At 41.7% G+C, this 16367-nt stretch overlaps 1 protein-coding gene across 2 annotated transcripts in view; it reads left to right on the top strand.

Annotated features, from left to right (window-relative positions):
- Positions 1–16367, top strand: part of PAX5 (paired box 5) — a 262740-nt gene that overhangs the window by 38027 nt on the left and 208346 nt on the right. The gene's annotated exons all lie outside the window — the stretch shown is intronic.

Raw genomic sequence — 16367 nt, 5'->3', positions numbered from 1 at the left:
TATCAAGGCCTATAATTCAATTATAAAGCAACTTAGTGAATAATTGAATGAATTATTGAATGATCTCAAAACTGTTTCCCTAGCGCAGTCGAATAGTGGGTCTGGGGTTTGCCATGGCTATGTTGTGTGTGTGTGTATGTGCGTGTGTGCATATGTGTGTGTGTGTGTGTGTGTGTGTGTCTATTTCATAGCATCAGTGATTGATGGTGAATTTCACCTATGGAAGCATGTGCGATGTTTTGTGCTGAGCCATCCCCACTCTCTTATCCTGTTCTATATCAATAGTATGCAATGCGAGATGGTTGATTACGATATGACTGCAAACCCCACCTTCAGTTAGTATGACCTCCTTAGTTGAGAAAATTATTCAGGTTGGCTTAAAGGCTATGCTAGAATTGGGCTTGCTATTCTACTTCTGTAGAATTGTGGACAGACCTTCCCTCCCACTTTTCTTTTTTTCTTTTTCTTTGCTTTCTGGTCATCATTTTTCTCTCTTTCTTTCTCTTTCTTTCTCCCTTTCCCTCTTTCTCTCTCTCCCTGTCTCTCTCCCCACCTTGCCCCCTCCAGAACAAGATGGTGTACCGGCTGTGAAATGGCTGCTTTTTGTCCCTTTTGGCTGGCCTCTGAGATCTTTTATGAATGGAGTAGTGTTTGCCTCCGGGGTCAGGGTCTGTGAAGAGCTCATTAATAGATAATGAATTTTTTTTTTTCCTCCAAGAAGGAGTGGTGGAGGTGGTGGTGATGGTGGTGGTTTGACACAAACAGTGACAGGGCGTGATCTGCTGATGAATGGCTGCTGTTGTTCAAAGAGCGGCCGGGTGGCAGACAGCACTGTTGCTTTCTGTTCTGTGTCTGTGACTTTGATCTCTGGGAGTGTTGGCTTCCGCTGGGCCTCTGAGGGGCACCTATTCAAGCCTTTCCTTCCCTTTCCCCCAGATACGCTGAAAAGAACTGGAGTCTCTCTCTCTCTCTCTCTCTCTCTCTCTCTCTCTCTCTCTCTCTCTCTCTCTCTCTCTCTCTCTCTCTCGCTCTCACTCACACACAGACACACTCACACACATACACTGTTCAGCTAAATGCTAATGTCTTCCAGTTCGAAAAAGGGGATCTGAAAGACAGAGCATCTTCTTTTAGATTGAAGGGGATGAGGAATTTCTTTTTGGGGGACACAAAATAAAAATGTTACTGCATCAAATTCTCTTTTTCTTTAAAATGGAGTTTTCTAACGAAAATGAGAATGAAAGGAGATAAGGATCATGAAAACTAAACTGCTCATATATGTAGTCTGGCTGGTTATCTGAGGGAAATATTCGGGGAGATTTTTACTTCTGGCCCAAGGAGCTCTCTGTGATGTACTTTCTCTAAGACTAATGGGGCAAACACACTGTATGATTCAATGGGGATAGTTGGATACTTCTTTCTCAACAGGATTCTGGGTGGCTTTTAGGGCCTAAACAGTTGTGTGATGTGGAAAGCACTGCACAGTCCTTTTTATTTATCATTTGAGAAGCAGTGTGAGAATCAGGAGACCTGGATTCTAGTCCCAACTCTGTCATTTGCCTGCTGTGAGAATTTGAGCAAGTCATTTCAGTTCTTGGTGCCTTTGTTTCCTCATCTGTAAAATGGGGACTAAATACCTGTTCTCTTTTCTACTTAGTGCCATGTGGGACAGGGATGGTGTCTAATCTGCTTATATTGTAGCTCCCCCAGTGCTTAGTGTGTAGCACATAGTAAGCCCTTAACAAATGTCACAATTATTATTACCTGTCATCAGACCTCCTTTATGAAGGACCAGGGATCTTTTTGAGGCCGGAAGATCCTTTCTGTAGATCTAGAAGCCTTCAAAGAAAGGTCAATTCCAGGCCTGTGGGAGAACTCCAGGCCTGTTGTGGGAGAGCAACCCCAGCCCTGCTGGATGCTAATGGTGGATTCATAGACAGACAAAGAAGTAGAAAAAACACAAAAGCACTAAAACCATTCCCTTTAAAATTAAAAGGTGAGTCACTTTTACTTGAGCTGCCCTGTCAAGTGCTTCTGATCCTGCAGACGTGTGGGGAGAAGACAAGCTCCTCCTTGCATTGATTATGCTTGTCACCCTCTTTTTTTTAATGGAATTGGGTAAGTGCTTACTATGAGTCAAACAGTCTTCTAAGCTCTGGGGTAGGTACAGGTCAATTAGGTCAGACACAGTCCCTGTCCCCCATGGGGCTCACAGTCTAAGTAGGAAGGAGAAGAGGTATTGAATCCCCATTTTACAGTTGAGGAAACTGAGGCACAGAGAATAATGATAATAATAATGGTATTTGTTAAGCACTTACTATGTGCCAAGCACTGTTCTAAGTGCTGGGGTAGATACAAGGTAGTCAGGTTGTCCCACATGGGGCTCACAGTCTTAATCCCCATTTTCCAGATGAGGTAACTGAGGCCCAGAGAAGTCAAGTGACTTGCCCGAGGTCACACAGCAAGCAACTGGCTGAGCCAGTATTAGAACCCAGGTCTCTGACCCCAAGGCATGTATTCTTTCCACTAGACCATGTGAACTGAACTGAGGGCTGAATTAGACCTCTCTTTAAACCACCTCTCATTCTGTAATTCTGTGCTATTATGATTCAAATCCTTAAGCTCTAATGGACAGAATGGTTTTCTTCCTCATTTTTTGGTAGGATGGAGGAGGTGGAGAGAACAGTTGAAAGTTTTAACCACAGGTCACAAATCCAGCATCAAGAGGTGCAGAGAGATGGGTGCCATATTTCTCTTCTCAATCTGATGGTTCCTTCTGGGTTCTGAGGGCAAAATGAGGCCAGGTCATGAAAGACTTGTGCCAGAGTGGTTTTTTGGGTCCCTCATGAATTGAATTAGTGCACTATCTATTTGTCCTGCTGCCAGTAAAAGTTATCAGCTTGTTACTCTAATCCGTCTTGTCACTGCTGTGGATATGTCTAAGTGTGTATCTCACAGGCACACTACTTATTCAGTTGTTCCCCTGTATGCAAGTCAGATCAGTAGATGATCAAAGTATTTTAACCTCTCTCTTTTGTCACCAACCTTGCTATGTTTAATTTTGCTCTGCGCAAAGTAAGCTCTCAATGAATACCACTGATTGATTGATTGAACTATGACCCCACCAATAGGCAGGTGACTGTGAAAAGGCAGAAGTTTTAATGTTTTTCCATTTCTACCATTATAAAAATGGTAAACCATGGTGAATAGATTTGAGAAAATCCCATCTGTGGTGAAAAGTTGGAGAGCCAAACTAGAATGGGGAAAGAAATAACCAAAGGATTCCTAAATAAACTGGATTTAATTAGATCAGAGAGGCCTGAGGATATGCGTCGTATGTTACTTAATGATCTGGTAGATTTTATTGCAAAGCTTCTATTGTTTAGAATTTATAGAGGATGGGAGAGGACCCTGAGAGTGGAAAAGAGAAAATATTGTACCCACCTTTAAAAAGGATCATCATCATCAATTGTATTTATTGAGCGCTTACTGTGTGCAGAGCACTGTACTAAGCGCTTGGGAAGTACAAGTTGGCAACATATAGAGACAGTCCCTAATGACCTTGGTAATCCAGACCAGTTTAATATTTGGGACAATACTAAAACCAATAGTCAGACAATTGATTTGCAACCAACCGAAGAGAATATGAGTTACTAGCAAGTACTCTTCATGGGGTTTGTGAAGAGCAAACATGCTAGACCCATTTAGTTTCCTTCTATGATAGAGTGACAAGCCATGTAGTCAAGAAGGAAGCAATAAATGTTATGTATTTAGGCATCATGGAGGCTTTTGATTCTATTCTTCATGGAATCCTCATTGATAGGTCTTCAAAGCAATATTAAGGTCACAACTCCACCAAGATGCCTTCTCTGAACCACCATTCTAAGTGCTTGGGAGTCTTCAACAGAGCTGGGAGACAGGATCCCTGCCTTCAAGTGTCTTACATTCTACCAGGGGAGGCGGGCCCTAAAATAAAAGTACAGGGACTCCAACTGAATTCTTACTGTATGCTTAGTACAGCACTAAGCGCTTGGAAGAGTACAACAGAACAGGATTGGAAGACAGCTTCAGCTCATCGCTACTTGGATGTCCCACTGGCACCTCAAACTCAATATCTCAAATTTATTCACCTGTCCCCATAAACTTACTCCTCCCCCTTTCTTATCTAAACTTATCTAAACTTATTTATTTATTTTGTACATATCTATTCTATTTATTTTGTTTTGTTAGTATGTTTGGTTTTGTCTCCCCTTTTAGACTGTGAGCCCACTGTTGGGTAGGGACTGTCTCTATATGTTGCCAATTTGTACTTCCCAAGCGCTTAGTACAGTGCTCTGCACACAGTAAGCACTCAATAAATAAGATTGATGATGATGATGATAAGCTAGGAATGTATGGCTTTGACCATTCAACTGACATGGGTGTAAAGCTATCTTTAGAGTCACACCCAAAGGACAGTTTTTAATGGCTTGGCATCCTCCTTCTAGGATCTGTCTTGAGCTGATTCTATTCAAAACCTTTATTGATGACCTGGATAAAGGGATTGAGAGAATGCTAATCAAGATAAGTAGATGCCACTAAATTGGACAGGATAGATAGCACCTTGGAAGGTAGGAGTAAAATTCAAAGTGGTCTTGAGGAATTGGAAAAATGGACTGAAAGTAGCAGGTCAAATTTAACAGGGGCAGGTTATAATTCGATAAGCGTGAGGAAGCACATTTAAAGGACCAAAAAAAAGGACAAACACCCAAATAAATATACAAATATACCTCTTGATCTTGTCTAGCTCAAGCACAGCAGGAAAAGATGAACAAGTCCCAGTTGACCGAGGTAGGGCCATTATTTCAAAAGACAACATTGTACCAAGTTGTAGAACATGTTGAGAGTAGATTCTACTGGAGTGAGCCTCCTAGTAGAGTTTTGTATCTAGGTTCGGTCAGTACATTTTGAAAGGGATGTGGAGAAACTGGAGAGGGTCCTGTAAAAAGTAACAAAATTGATTTCAGTTATGGAAAAGAGGTTTGATAAGGAGAAGGGAAAAGAATTTGGGGTATTTAGCCTGGAGAAGAGAAGGCTCTATCTGCAATGATGAGAGTTTTTCTGAGGCGGGTGCTACCCGGTTATACTTCAGGGCCACAGAAGGCTATACAAGAAGAAATGAGTTCTTTAGAACAGCAGAGGAGAATTTGGTAAGACATAAGGTTGCCCATCCATCTCTGCATCAAACTGAAACTCGTCATCATCGGCTTTAAGGCACTCCATCAGCAGTCCTCCTCCTACCTAACCTTGTGTCTCCCCCATCCCACTACAACCTAGCCTGCACACTTTATTCCACTACGTGCATATCTCAATCTCGGCTTTCTCACCACCAACCCCTTGCTCACGTCCTCCCTCTGATTTGGAACGTCCTCCCTCTGATTTGGAATGCCCTCCCACTTCAAGTCTGACAGATTGCCACTCTCCTCATCTTCAAAGCCCTACTAAAATTGTATCTCCTCCAAGAAGCCTTCCTGACTTTCCTCTCATTTCCCCACTTTAGTCTTCCTCCCTTCTGCATCACCTTTACACTGGAGCCTGGACCTCTTATACACGTCGATATGGCAATTATACTCCGCAGCTTCGCTCATCTGTCATTTATTTTAATGTCTGTCTTCCCCCTAGAATGTAGGCTCCTTGAGGGCAGGGATCATGTCTACCACCTCCATTGTATTGTACTCTCCCAAGTGCTTAGTGCTCTGCTCACAGTCAGCACTCAATAAACTGCATCGATCGATTGATTAACTGATATGGAAGATGTTCTTGACTGTGAGGCCGATAAAGCAATGGAACAAATTGAAATGACCAATTCCAATATTTCAAAAAATTGAAATCCATCCTTTGACTGCCCAAGCGAATAGAATCCCCTAGGGTTAGGACCAGAGTTACAGTTAGGGCAAGAGTTAGCATTTAGGATTTAGAGTCAAGAGTTCATGACATTCTTTTAAGTTTGATTGGACTGTTGCTGGGGAACATTAAACGTTTGATTTGTTTGCAACTTTTTGATGTTTGGCTTTTTACCAATTTTTATTCATCCATGAAATTTTTATTTCTGAGAATCTTTGAAAAATTGAATAATCAGCAATGCTTTAGTCAATTACTTGTGTAGAAGGAAGGAGCTAGAGCAGATGGCCTCTCAGAGTCTCTACTAGCTCTAAGATAAAGCTTTCTTTCCACATTGTCTGTGGACATCCACTTTTTCACACATCTGCTCCTTACTTGGAAGATTTATTCCCTGGGGTTTCAGATTTTTTTCTAGCTGCTTTGGGAAAGACTCTGTGACGTAGATAGTAATGAGTGTGAATAGTGTGCAAGAGAGTTAGAATGATGAAAATTAAGTTCATTTTTTTGGGAAAAAGACCTAAATATTTCAAAGTACTTTTGGGTTATAAAATAATTTCAATCAACTTTCCAGATATTAAATTTCTTCCTGTTTATTTTTATAATCATCTAAAGTAAGATATAAAGATGTTAATCAATTGCATTTATTGAGTGTTTACTGTGTGCAGAGCAGTGTACTAAGCACTTGAAAGAGTATGCTATAACAGAGTCGATAGATATGTTCCTTGCCCACAACAAGCCTAAAGTTGTTAGGGGAGACAGATGTTATTCATAAAGTTCCACCTGGTTCGGCTTGATTTAGTGCATTTAAAGGTCTGTGTTTGAAAAAAAAAATGATTTTGAGTATGTGATTAACGGCAGTAAACTGGGAACCAAATTGCACACAAAGAAAAGGTTATTTTCAGGAGGGAAATTGAGGCAATTCTCACTTGAGGCATGTAGCACCCTTCTTCACCCCTTGTATGGTAAGGATATGGAAGTTGTTTCCAGAGGAGGTCATGCAAGTCAAAAGTATTAACAGATTCAAGAGGGGTTTGGCTTAATACATAAGTGAGCATTCCATAATGAACTGCTATAGTAAAGATTAGTAATGCAAGGGGTAAAAGTTAGGGATGTTAGGTGGTACATCCTTAAACATTATGATGGCTATACAGGGGGGCAATTGTCTCATGGCTCCTCCAAGTAGCTGTTGCTGTTGTTGGAGATAGTTTCCTGGGCTGTATGTATAACTTTTCTGATCTAGTAGTGACATTTCTTATTTTATATTCTTAACTGAAAAATATAGAATCCATAGTATCTGATTGCACACTTAATGCAGTCCTGATTCTGCTAAAATCTACCGGTACATTCTAGGATAATTTTTTTTAAATATGACTATCTATGAATCCATGGTACTACACTCCTTAGTATTTGTATTTCCTCTAATCTGTAGTTCTTATTTACACTTTGTAGTGTCTTCTTCTTCAAATGATAAATAGTGAGAAAGCCAATAGAGGGTGAGAATAGTTTTTGCACATTCTTGAGAGTAACAGCTTGCACCAGTATTCTTTGTACCTGCCCAGCACTCAGATTCAATGGAAATTCTGTGTAACATGAACCCCAAAATAGTTTGGGCTGTCTTAATAACTTAACCTGAGAAGGTTAGAGTTTCTTTTTCTTCAGACTTTGAATTTAGTATGTGGCTTTTCTTATGTCACATTAATCAATCAATGGTATTTACTGAATGCTTTCTATGTGCAGAGCACTGTACTAAGTACTTGGGAGGGTAAAGTATAACAGAGTTGATAGACATGTTCCCTGCCCACAATGAGCTCACAGTCTAGAGGGGAAGACAAACATTAATATGAATAAATGATTTAGGGATATGCATATAGGTGTTGTGGGGTCAAGGTGAATCCCAGGTGCCGAGAGGTTACAGATCCAAGTGCCGAGATGATGCAGAAGGGAGAGGGAGTTGGGAAAAAGAGGGCTCAATCAGGGAAGGCCTCTTGGAGGAGATGTGACCTTCATGAGGCTTTGAACGTGGGGAGGGTGGTGGTCTGGGATATGCGGTGGCAGGAGGAGTTCCAGGATGGAAGGAGGATGTGGGAAAGTGGTTGGCAGTGAGATAGATGAGATTGGGGCACAGAGAGCAAATTGGTGCTAGAGGTGATCAGTTAGGGAAGGTTGGAGGGGGCGAGCTGATTGAGTGCTTTAAAGCCGAGATGGAAAGGAGTTTCTGTTTGATGCAATGGTGGATGGGGAACCATTGGAGGTTCTTGAGGAGTGGGGAGACGTGGCCTGAATTTTTTTTTTAGAAAAATGATCTGGACAGCTGAGCGAAGTTTGGAATGGAGTGGGGAGAGATGGGAGCTAGCGAGGTCAGCAAGGAGGCTGAAATAATAATAATGATGGTGTTTGTTAAGTGCTTAGTATGTGCTAGGCGCTTACTAAGCACTGGAGTAGATACAATCAAACTGAGTTGGACACGGTCTCTGTCCCATGTGGGGCTCACAGTTTCAATCCCCATTTTACAGATGAGGCCCAGAGAAATGGAGTGACTTGACCTAGGTCACACAGCAGACAAGTGGCAGATCTGGGATTAGAACCTATGACCGTCTGACTCGCAGACCCGTGCTCTAGCCACTATCCCACACTGCCTCTTGATGGAGCTTGCAGCCCGAGGCTGTAGTCAAGGCAGGTTAGGATAAATGCTTGGATCAGCATAGTAAAAGTGGGGCTGCTAATACTTGTAATACTTCCATGAGGTAATTGGTGGCCATAATCATTATCCTATGTACCTCATAGAGGACTGTGAGACTTCATTCATATATGTCTGTAAAGCATTTTGCAACAAAAGTGTTGAAATTAAAAAACATAATCTCACAGTTTGCATTGAATATACCTTTGCTTTTGGTTTTGTCTCCAGTTCAATATTTTACTCTGAGGTGAAGTACCCTCCTCTTTAATATATGTGGTGAGAACAATTGCGAATGACCCAGGGATTTCTACAGGCATATTGGGCTGCTTCTTCATATTTATTTAGAGTGTGGCATGTGGAAAAGAACTTCACCAATTCTCACTTCACTAATCCACAAACCTGATAAATCCCACAAAATGCCTGGCAGCCTATCCTACTTCTCAGCAAAAGGTTTAATATTTGAGAATTGTAGTCAGGTCTCATGTTACTAAGATCTCATTCCTTTTACACAGTATACAGCTGGATTTTTACCAGGATACTCTGAAGTATTATAAACAGAAACTATGAAAACAAAACTGCACTTATCCAAAGGAAAAAGCAAGGAGAAGCAGCATGGCCTAGTGGGTAGAGCACGGGACTGGGAGTCAGAAGGACCTGTGTTCTTATCCCGCTCCCCCACTTGTCTGCTATGTGACCTTGGGCAAGTCACTTCACTTCTCTGCACCTCAGTTTCTCATCTGTACAATGGGGATTAAGACTGTGAGCCCCATGCGGGACAGACAGTGCGTCCAATCCGGTTTGCTTGTATTCACCCCAGCGCTTAGTACAGTGCCTTGCACATAGTAAGTGCGTAACAAATACCATAATGATTATTATTAAGTAGCAGCCAGGATTTTTTAGTGTGTTTATGCTAATTCATCAGACTTGGCTCTTCTACCAGAGTCCCCTTGACATGTATGGAGAGTCAGAGAGGTCTTGCTCTTGAATACATTCATGAATTTTTCTTCTGGACCTTTTCCTTCCTTCTTCATCTGTGGAAACATATTCAGTTCTGCCATAACGTATGTTTTCATTATGACTTTTGACTAGAATATTTTTAGTAAATCTTAATCCAACAAGGCAAGATTAAATACAATATGCCATGGTGTCAAAAGACAGAGCCTATGCGTAGGTGTTGAGCATCTGACTTGTGAGCGATACACAAAGTTGTTCTTTAACACAGAGTTTGGCAAGGATGCCACCCCGATACAGGAGAACTAGGTGGGCCCTAGTATGCACCGTTCACATAATTGAGGGGTGAGGGGGAATGGGAAAGAGTGGCCCAAGCCCCCCACAAAAGGGCTACTGCATGCTGGCCCTTGGTTATCTGGCCCCCCAACATTCATTCATTCATTCATTCAATCGTATTTATTGAGTGCTTACTGTGTGCAGAGTACTGTACTAAGCGCTTGGGAAGTACAAGTTGGCAACATATAGAGACGGTCCCTAACCAACAGCGGGCTCACAGTCTAGAAGGGGGAGACAGACAACAAAAGAAAACATATTAACAAAATAAAATAAATAGAATAAATATGTACAAGTAAAATAAATAGAGTAATAAATATGTACAAACATATATACATACACACACACACACACATATATATATATATATATATATATATGCTGTGGGGAGGGGAAGGAGGTAAGGCGGGGGGGATGGGGAGGGGGAAGGTAAGGCCCGGGTGGAGGGGGAACATATAACATTGAAATCCCGCCCACCCATCTGTTTGATGCAGAGGTGGATGGGCAACCACTGGAGGTTCTTGGGGAGGGGCATATGTGGACTGAATGTTGTTTTTTTTTAAAAAAGGATCTGGACAGCAGAGTGAAGTAAGAGACAGGCAGAAGCTGTGTTTAATTGGTCTTGTGAGAGGTGCCGGTAACTCTAAATTCCCACACCTCTCCCACTGCTGGTGTGATAGACTGGGTGGATTCTGAGTAGTGGAAATTCCTATACCCCTGGGACACAGTGTTCACAAGCACGCTTGTCAGCAAGGGCTCCAGCTGGGGGCAATGTTCCCTAGGCGCTGCAAGCTCACCATGGACTTTACAGGGAACCTTGGACTGCTATGTAGACCCCCTGAGATATTGGCACAGGTGCTAGGGCTGAGCCCCTGCTAGCCCCAGGACAAATTAAGCTCTGGATAGAAGCCAGAGTGAGCAGCACATGTACCTGACCAACAGGCTAAGCCACTTGGGGGTCCGAAATCTGATTTCAGAAACATTTGGAATTTTGCCACATCTGAGAGTCCACCACGCTCTCCACTTCCAAAACCCTACCAACTCTCCTCTAAAAAGCCTTCTCTAAGCCATCGTTTCCCCTATTCACCTCCCTTCTGTGTCGCCTGTGCACTTGAGACTGTACCCGAAAAGCAGCATGGCCTAGTGGCTAGAGCCCGGGCTGGGGAGTCAGAAGGACCTGGCTTCTAATCCCAGCTCTGCCTCTGGTCTGCTGTGTGACCTTGGGCAAGTCACTTCACTTATCTGGGCCTCAGTTACCTCATCTGCAAAATGGGGAGTAAGACTGTGAGCCCCATGTGGGACAGGGCCTGTGCCCAACCTGATTAGTTTGTATTTACCCCAGCACTGAAAACACATACTAAGTGCATAACAAATACCATCATATTTATCATTACTACCTCTTAAGCAATTGATTTTCACCCCACCTCCAGAGCCCTGTGTACATATTCTTATGCTCTGTCATTCCATTATCTGTAGTTTATTTTAATGTCTGTCTCTTTCTACACTGTAAGGTCCTTGAGAGCTGGGATTATGTTTACCAACTCTGTTGTAAATTTTTTGCAAACATTTAGGACAGTGCTGTGCACACAGTAAGCGCTCAATAAATATGATTGATTGATTGATTTATTGATCCACTCTCAGAAGCTGAGAGCAGGCATTGGCTCAGTGTATTTAGCCACTAAAGAGTAAACTTTTTTCACAACAACCCACCAAAGAATTTCTTATGAGTAGTTTACTATCTGAGCTGGTAAATGTTAGAAATAAATACATTTTTTTTCTTTCAAGAAATAACACTTCTTCTTGGTGTAGCAAGTATTGTTTGATTTTTTTTGCTGTAGAGAATGTTAGGGGGCTCTATATTCTACATTGTCCCCGTCCCCCCCCCCCCCCCCCAGACTGTGAGCCCATTGTGGGCAGGGATTGTCTCTATTGTTGAATTGTACTTTCCAAGAGCTTAGTACAGTATTCTGCACACAGTAAGAGCTCAATAAATATGAATGAATGAATGAATATGTCTATTTAGGGTTGTCAAATTTCAGATGTCTTCCTTGGACTCTGGTAAGCTATATGTATGCTATGGTAGAATCTATTATCTATGGAAAAGCAGTGTGGCCTAATGGAAAGAGCACAAGCCTGGGAGCCACATGCCTTCTGTGTGACCTTGGGCAAGTCACTTAACTTCTCCATGCCTCAGTTACCTCATCTGTAAAATGGGGATTAAATCCTACTCCCTCCTACTTAGACTGTGAGGCCCATGAGGGATACAGGGACTCTGTCCAACCTGATTAATTTGTATCTTCCTCAGTGCTTAGAACAGTGCTTAACACAAAGTAAACACTTAACAAGTACCATAATTAATTAGAGTCCCACAATTATCTCTATCCTACCTGTCCCTTTCCTGTTTTTTCCTTCTTCTGTCCTCTAAAAATCACTTTAGTGGGAATTGCATATAACCAGAGTAAATACTATGTAAATCAGGAGGCAAGTAAAATACTCTTCCCAGAATTTTGCATTGCCCAAAAAAGTCAAAATAATCACTGATTAAACCTCAATCCTGCCCCGTGTATCTTTTAATCTTGATTTTAATCAGTAGATTGGGATGAATGTAGGGCCTCTTTACAAGTCTGTTGTTTTTCTGTTTTCACATATAGTAGCTATAAAAAGTTGGACTTGAACTACCTAGTGAAGAAACAAGTCCAAGATTCCTTTGATGCAGAGTCCTCTGCAGATAGTTATGGCATTTCTTAAGCACTTACTTTGTGCTAAGCACTGGGGTAGATACAACTATAACAGATCAGACACAACTCTTGCCCCACATAGGCTTACAAACCAGAAGCTGAGAGCAGAAAGGGAAATATGTGAATCTTGAAAAGAAGTCAAGCCTACTGAAAGATTGAAGAAAGTCAGGGAGGAAGACATAGGAAAAATTTACTATACTATTAAATAGAATGGTTATTTCTTCTACTCCCTCAATTGCTGAACTAGATAGAGTTTGGATCATGACTTAGAGTCTGAAGGTTGCTCGATAAGTTATTTAGGTTTCTTTTATTTGGGGTGTGACAGCTCCCTGTGGAGTTGAAATGACTGATTGTTTTCAGTTTACAATAACTCTCAAGAGCTTCAAATATGAGCATTAAAAATGGTGGTGGAATCAAATCTGTCCTCTTCCCAAACACCTGAAATACTCAGTGATAAGAAAAAAGCCCCATTAAAAATACTGATTTCAGTGAACCATTTTCCCCCACTTACAAAACATGCATTTCATTATATTCATTCATTCATTTATTCATTCAATCGTATTTACTTACTGTGCAGAGCACTTACTGTGTGCAGAGCACTGTACTAAGCACTTGGGAAGTACAAGTTGGCAACATAATATAACATTATATATAATGTTATTATATATATATTATATATAACATTATACGTAAAACATGTTTGTTTTTACATACAATTCAATTTGTATTTTAATGTTAAACCTGCTAAAATACATCATATAGATAATAAATAGGTGCCTTTTCAGAACATTTCCCTTGAGACAGACTAAAAGTATCTGGAGAACAAAGCTACAGTCTAGAAATTCTATGGAAGAAATAGTAAATGAGGATTTTATATTCCTCTCAGTCAGTATAAACGGAAAAATTGAGGCAATTATGCAGCTAAACGTAGGCAAAAAAAAGTTTATTTTGCCTGCCTTATTCGGATAATTGCCTTAATTTATGACTTGGCTCTGACTGTGGAGACCTGGCCACAGGGACAAGCTTGGTTTGAGTGATCTTGGCTTGCCAACAATGCGGTAATAGAAACAATCCCAAAGAGAGAGTACTTTTGGGGGGCAGGGCCAGGATGATTAATTTCATTCTTTAGTGACTGGTGTAAATTTGCAGGTGTTACCATGTAGTTCCACCCAAGCTAGCTCAGTTTTCTAATTATGGGTCAGTTGACCTATCAGGGAAGGTCAATTGTTTGAAATCTGCTCTCAATGGGCTAACGATGAGGAGGTGAATTGTGACATCTGCTGCCAGGCCTGAGAGGAGCAGCCCAGGATATTTCGTGTTGCAGCAGAGCTGTGCTGCTAACACCATTGTTTAAAAGAGAAGGCTCCTCCCCACTCCGAACAATCATCTACTTAAAGCCCATTAAGGCTTCCGACTGAAGGTGAACGATTTCGGCCATAAGTTTTCACTTTCCCTGATATGGGGTAAGAGTACTTTACGCAGTGCTGAAAGCAATTAAAGCATACTAAGAAGCACCCTGTTAAATTCTCATTTTGATAAGAACCTTCTCAGTCAGGTCTCTAAGCTTTGGAATCAACTTCAATACATATCTGACCAACTGCCTGAGGTGTATGTAGCCAAGGCAGATGCTTTGACATGCTTCCTGAGAAAGGTGCGGATGATATTTATGTACACAATCTGCTGCTTCGAAGAGGAGTTCTGAGATTAATCAATCGTATTTATTGAGCGCTTACTGTGTGCAGAGCATTGTTAAGAAAGAGATTAAGAAATCACGCTCCTAATTTAGTAGGTACTGGCTGCATTAGGCAAATCATGTGATTTATGAAACTTTTTTTGGATATATTTTGGCTCTATCTTTACATCAACACAGTTTCCAAAGCATTTGTATTTACGAACTAAGATGTTCTGTTAGAAGCAGTTGATTTATGACTTTTTTCCCCCCCTTGGTAACTAGGGCTAAATGGAACCACAGTCAGGTTTGGGTTCACATAGGCTCCAGAGTTTCACTTTGATTCATCTTTGTTGACTCAACTTGAAAACCCAAAGCAAATCTGAGGCACCAGTAGGTTTTTTCCAATTTCTATTTTAAATACATTTTTTTTTCAGCTAAAGTAACCAGATGATCACACTTTTTGGGGGGTTCTACTCTACTCTCCAAGACCAGACCCACTAAGGGTCCTGCATTTGGCTGGAGTGGCAGAAGAGACCTCTTATCTGTGGCAGTGGCAACTACTGCAACTGAGCCAGGGATGGGGGTTTCTGGTGTAGCTTGAAACATGTCATCCAGCCATGCTGGAAGTACCTATCACTGCCTCAAAATGCCAGTTGTGACTAGCCAACTGCTGGCCTCCATTGCTCTCCACCGCTGCCACTCTACATCAGCAAATCATTTATCGAGTACCTATTATGTGAAGAATATGCTGTACTAGATCCTTGGGAATAGAGAATAAAAGGTAAAAGCCATTATCCTTGCCCTCAAGTACTAACAAGGATGATAAGCAGACACGAATTGGCTTTTTTTTCATTAGTGGTATTTGTTGAGCACTTACTGTGTGCCAAACAGTGTACTGTGCGCTGGGGTAGATACAAGGTAATCAGGTTTAACACAGTGCCGTTTTACAGATGAGGTTACTGAGGCATAGAGAAGTGATGTGACTTGTCCAAGGTGACAAAACTGACATGTGTTGGAGGTGGGATTAGAACCCAGGTCCTTATGACTCTTAGGTCTGTGCTCCACTCTGTGCCACACTGCTTAAATATAATAGGGAAAAGATTGAGAACAACTACAAAGATAAAGACACAAATATTACGTACATATGTTACATACATATGTGTTAAAGTGGATGAGGGGTTGTCATGATTTGGAAGATGGGGATTATTCAGAGAATGCCTCTTGAGGGAGGTAGCTTTTATGGAGAAGCAGCATGGCTTAGTCAAAAGAGCCTGGGCTTGGGAGTCAGAGGTCGTGGGTTTGAATCCTGACTCTGCCACTTGTCTGCCATGTGACTTTGGGCAAGTCCCTTAACTTCTCTGGGCCTCAGTTCCCTCATCTGTAAAATGGGGATTAAAGACTGTGAGCCCCATGCGGGACAACCTGATTACCTTGTATCTACCCCAGTGCTTAGAACAGTGCTTGGCACATAGTAAGTGCTTAACAAATACCACTATTATTATCATTATTATTAGGAGGCTTTATGAAGGTGGGGAAGGGTTGGAAAGGCATGTTCAAGTGGGGAAGGAATTTCACACTGAGGGAAAGGTGTTGTGAGCAAGATATAGCTAGAAGGTTAGATCAGGAGAAGTAAAGAATGCAAACTGGGAAATAGAGGGGAAAGAGAGCAGATAAGTAAGAATGTGATAGCTAGTGGAGAGTCTTAAAGCCAATTGATTAGGAATTTTTAGATAATGCCTGGGGGAAGGAGGAGGGGGAAGAGAGAAACAAGGAGTTGGGAGCCCACGGGAGGAGGAGGCTGGGAGAAGAAAGAAAGGAGAAAGAGAATGAGAAAAGGAACTCATCCTCTGTTGCTATGTCATCATTCAGCAGAGCTGCTATGAGCTAGGGTGCCCAGCCCAGAGGGCATCAGCTGAAGCAGACCACTACCACTCGGATGATGGCAGAGTAGCCTTATGGATAGAGCTTGGGGAGTGCTGGCAGATTTTGAGCTGCGCTGTAGCCACAGACACTTTTCTTTGTGTATGTTCCCTTCTTTGCCCCTAGCCCCCTTCTCTTTGTTCCCCTATCTTTGTCCTTCCCTTTAGCCTCTTTGTCCCTTTCTTTTCTTTTTTTT

This window comes from Tachyglossus aculeatus, chromosome X4 (genome assembly GCF_015852505.1).
Source record: "Tachyglossus aculeatus isolate mTacAcu1 chromosome X4, mTacAcu1.pri, whole genome shotgun sequence".
Lineage (NCBI taxonomy): Eukaryota > Metazoa > Chordata > Mammalia > Monotremata > Tachyglossidae > Tachyglossus > Tachyglossus aculeatus.
Note: the sequence above shows the minus strand (reverse complement) of the source record. Positions and strands in the feature narration are given on the sequence as shown.